Source organism: Crocuta crocuta, unplaced genomic scaffold (genome assembly GCF_008692635.1).
Source record: "Crocuta crocuta isolate KB4526 unplaced genomic scaffold, BGI_CrCroc_1.0 scaffold2105, whole genome shotgun sequence".
Classification (NCBI taxonomy): Eukaryota; Metazoa; Chordata; class Mammalia; order Carnivora; family Hyaenidae; genus Crocuta; species Crocuta crocuta.
This window is the reverse complement of record NW_027529576.1, coordinates 36,465-41,078: the sequence shown is the minus strand read 5'-3', so window position 1 is coordinate 41,078 and position 4,614 is coordinate 36,465. Positions and strand designations below refer to the sequence as shown.

General features: G+C 47.0%; 1 long non-coding RNA gene across 1 annotated transcript; it reads left to right on the top strand.

The window, feature by feature from the left end:
• Window positions 1–29: 29 nt before the first annotated feature.
• On the top strand, window positions 30–845 carry LOC144229584 (uncharacterized). The gene is made up of 2 exons (XR_013334532.1): window positions 30–215; window positions 703–845. It is a non-coding gene; the product is annotated as an uncharacterized LOC144229584 (long non-coding RNA).
• The last annotated feature ends 3,769 nt before the right edge of the window (window positions 846–4,614 follow it).

The following is a 4,614-nucleotide window of genomic DNA, read 5'->3' as shown; positions in this document are numbered from 1 at the left end:
CAGTTTTTAGTGCTTTGCCTTCCCTCTAGAGTTCCAGCCAGCTAGAAGCACGGCCTCCGGGGCCTGCGCGCCTCCTCAGGGGTCCACGCCCGCCTCGAGGGTAATGGCTGCAGGCACGCAACCTCTCCCAGCCAGCCAGGAGCCAGTACAAAGAAGCAAATCCTGAGCGCAGCCCCTCCTGGGCGACTTGGAGCTTGGAGGGGCCTGACATGCAGGTATTTTGTGCGCAAAGATTTTCTACACCCCGAGCGGAGGTTTTTCTGTTTCGGACTCTCTTTTTCCCCCTCTCACTCCCCACAGAGGGGGTGGCCCATCTCTCCAGTCTCCAATCCAGGCCCGATTTTTACTTCCCCGGTTCGCACTCACGTTAGAAGTCTTTCTCAGTGGAATCTGCATCCTTTCTCTCCCAATCTCTTGGGTGTGGTACGGTTTCCTATGGCTTCAGATCTTTTCCGTGTGATGCCTGGGCGCGAGTGCCAAAAGAAGTCCAGTTTTAACAAAGGTGACCTCATTATTTATGTAAGCTCAGCAAAAATAGTGACTGACCTTATAGATTCTTTTAAACTTGCTTTGTTGAAACTTTTCATAAGGACGCTCTTGATTGAACTTCTAATAGTCTCTCGAGGCCAAAGGCCAAGCCAAATACCTGTCATAAGATTTGCCTGTGATGATTATAGATTTGGGTGAATTTCTCTTCTGCAGGTTCCCCAGATATCCTGAGGGTTCCCACACAGACCAGGAAGTCTTATTGTTCAATCACCTGGAAAGGCTGCTGGGAACTCTGCAAGCAAGTTATCAGGCCAACATTTCTCTCTTTTTTTTAATTAAAAAATTTTGTTTTGTTTTGTTTTGTTTATTGTCAAGTTGGTTTCCATATGACACCCAGTGCTCATCCACACAAGTGCCCTCCTTCATGCCCATCACCTCTCTTCCCCTCTCCCCCAACCCCCTCAACCTTCAATTTATTCTCAGTATTTAAGAGTCTCTTATGGTTTGCCTCCCTCCCTGTCCTTAACTATTTTTCCCTTTCTCAGGCCAACATTTTAAGAGGCTTTATAGACTCCATAAAGTCATCCTTAGTTCCTTAAAGCTGCCTGATCATCTCTGAATCTATGCATGACTCTGTCAAACATGACAATAGTCTAGTGTAAGCCTTGGTACAGTAACCAGTGTTTCCACTGGTGTCCTGTTATAAGCAGAACACCTTCATATTGAACTTATGCAAAAACTGCACTTGCCTTGAAGCAAAAAAGACTCACAAAGAGGTTCAGTAACCAATGCTTTAGTGCTTTATCTTATTTGGAAAAGATTTAGCTATCCAATGAATACAAACTAATATTTCATTTCACTTATCACAACTTTAAAATTTCAAATTATGAATGAATTGAAAGCTCTGCACATACACCTTTTTATTTCTTAAATCAACTTATTCTGAACAATTACTCATGAAAACTTTATGAGACAGACATAATTAATCCTCATTTAGGTCACCTTTTTGCTGACCAATGGCAACAGAGAGAATATAACCTCCTTTGACCTTAACAAATCTTGGCAGAATAAAATTTTATATGTAATGCTAATATCTAAAGATGTGTCTTAAGTTTTAATAAACCAACAAGTTTAAATTTAAATTGGGGTGCTTCTTGCTCCCTGATTGTGAGGGTAGGAGGAGCAGGAGCCTTCGACACCCAGGCAGGGAGGGGTTCAGGAGCCCATGATGTGAGTCCTGCCGATGCCGGAGCAGAAGCAGAAGGAAGACAAGAAGCCAGGGGTACAAGGGAGCCTCCACAAAGGCCAGGGGCAGATCTAGAGTTTGGACTAACATTTCTTTCTTCTTTTGGTCTTCTGTCTGCCTCCTGCAAAAAAGGGGAAAAAAGGTCCTCTGCACCATTTATTTAATATATTTCCTGATGGACTACTTTCTTTAGGAACAGGAGAATCACATTTTCTTCCTGGGCAAAAGTTGAGAAACAGCACAGCAGCAAACTGTGACTCCATGAAGCCCAGAGTACGTCTGCTGGCATTCCTTTTCCCCAGCGTTGGGGCAGGTCGGACTGAACCAGATGGCTTCCTAGTTTCTGGTTCCTCCCCCAAAGTCATATTTCCACTGTCTGAACCAAAGGTCTCCCTAGACAAGCCTACAGCCAAACCCAAACTGTCTATTTGCAAACAGCTCAGTTGGAGGAAAGACTCAAGAGACCCATTTCATGGACATTTTCCTCTGGACCTAACATACATGACAAGGTGATGCCACAATAAAAATGATCTCTGTCTTAGTCATAGGTTCCTGTGTATATTCCTTCCATGTATTAAAGTTTCAGTCCAGTGGACTAACTGCTGGGATAGAGATGGAACTTCATATTCTATACACATTTAAACCACCACCCCCCACACACACCAAAACAGATCTGTTCCACCTTCCAAATAAATTGAACATTAGTCACATCCCTCTTAGTTTCTCAGGAAAGCTGAGGCTTTCTAATGGGAAAAGCATGGACAGGAAAACAACAGCACACAATGCTTCACACTTGAGAAAATTGCGTATATATGCACTCAGAGATACTTACCTGGTCCTAAAGCCTCCTAGCTGCCCCACATGCCCCTTTCTCTCCACTCCAACCAAAAAGCAAACGTGGCAGTCAGTTTCAGTGAGGAATCAGGAGGGAGTTTCTCCTAGACAGAAAGAGTCTGGGTGGCTGCAGGAACAGATGCCTCAGAATCTCTCCCCTAGAGTAACTAGCCTGGAGAAGCTAACCTCCTGCTGTAGTCCAAGTTACTAGCCCAGGTGATTAGGGGGAAGCCCTGGCCTGGTACAGACCAGCTGCTCCAACTTGGGAGTCAGGGGAACTGGATGGGTGCCACAGGGATGCTGGCTTTCCTGGCTGGCTCACCAGTTTCTTTACCTTAACCCAAGTGCATCTGCCCACCACTCCAATTGCTAATACTCAAGAAAAGAGGCTTTTTAAAAAATTTATTTTTAATTTTTATTTATTTCTGAGAGAGAGAGAGAGAGAGAGAGAGAGAGGCAGAGCACCAGTGGGGAAGAGGCAGAGAGAGAGGGAGACACAAAATCCGAAGCAGACTCCAGGCTCTGAGCTGTCAGCACATAGCTTGACTCGGGCTCAAACTCACCAACCTTGAGATCATGAAGTCAGATGCTGAACTGACTGAGCCCCCCCAGGTGCCCCTCAAGGGAAGAGTTTTAATTGGAAAGGATTATGAGCTTTATTCAGGAGGTCTGCCCAGAAGCAGACTCTTATCCAAAAGACAGATCTAAGGTTTTCGGCTGGCCCAGGAGTTTAAAGGTGCTTAGCAACTTTCCTCAGTTAAAGAAGAGCAGCGGTTGAGGCGCCTGGGTGCCTCAGTAGGCAAAGTGTCCGACTTCGACTCAGGAGATGATCTCACAGTCCGTCGGTTCGAGCACCGCGTCGCGGGCTCTGTGCTGACAACTCAGAGCCTGGAGTCTGCTTCGGATTCTGTGTCTCCCTCTGTCTCTGCCCCTCCTGCACTTGCTCTCTGTCTGTGTCTCTCAAAACCAAAAAATAAAGGCATAAAAAATTTTAAGAAAAAAGTACAGTGGTGTGTATCATTTCTGGAACATGCAGATGGACTGGTACAAGCTACAGATGTTATCTCAGTGCAGGCGGATGTGGTTCCTTGACGATGGGTAAAAGGTTGTGCAAGGGACTCTGGTTTCTGTTTCATGATGTGCAGAAGGGCTCTGTTCTTTTCTCGGAAAGAAGTCAAGATCTATGTTAGGAGTACAAGGAAGGGTTAGTTAATCACTCATGCAGGCTAAGGGTGCTGACAAATGCTTCAGGATTACTGGGTTTACTGGAGGGGCCCAGGATGCTTCAAGAGATCACCTAAGAATCTGCTAGAGTCCAGGCATTCGGCCTGGTGTGCTAGTGGCAGGCTCAGAGATCTAGCTGCCCCAGTAGAAGAGAGGGTGTGTGCAGCTGGTGGGGTGAGGTACAGTGGCCTGAGATCTTGGGGTTGAGTGTCCTGTTGTCCTGAGCTGGGCTGGGTGGACGTGGATGGAGGGAGGACCCCCCTTCATCTTAGGTTGGACTCAGTCTCAAGTTCTGTCTTAGAGCATATTCTCTCCAGGTGACCCAGAGGGGGAGGGAAGAGAATGGGGAGCAGACCCTTCAGACCAGTTCAGCCTCATTCTTTCCCCTCTATTCTCCCTCACCTCACTGAGGCCAGCTTCTCAATGAGCCATGTCACACTTATTACACACCCACTGTGTGCACCGAGCCTCAAAGTATTCTTGGGTCATTCTCACCCCAGGAACCACTGCCTTCCCCTTGCAGCCCACACAGATCCTCAGACCCCACAGCCTCTGGGTCGATCTCCGAGCCCAGAAGCCTCTTCGGAAACCTGGGATCTGGAGCCTAGGTACTTGGGACACACCGTGGAGACCCTGAAGATGCAGGGGAAGGGAAGGTTGGGAGAGAGCCCCACAATTTCCTGGGGACAGGATAATGGCTATCCTGTCAAAAAAGATTCAAGTGAGAGGATTGGAAGAACTTCCCAAGAGCAGACAGAGGGGCTTCTTTTCTGAGGCAGAATCCTCAGCCTGATACAGGGAGGGAGCAAGGAGAAAAGGAA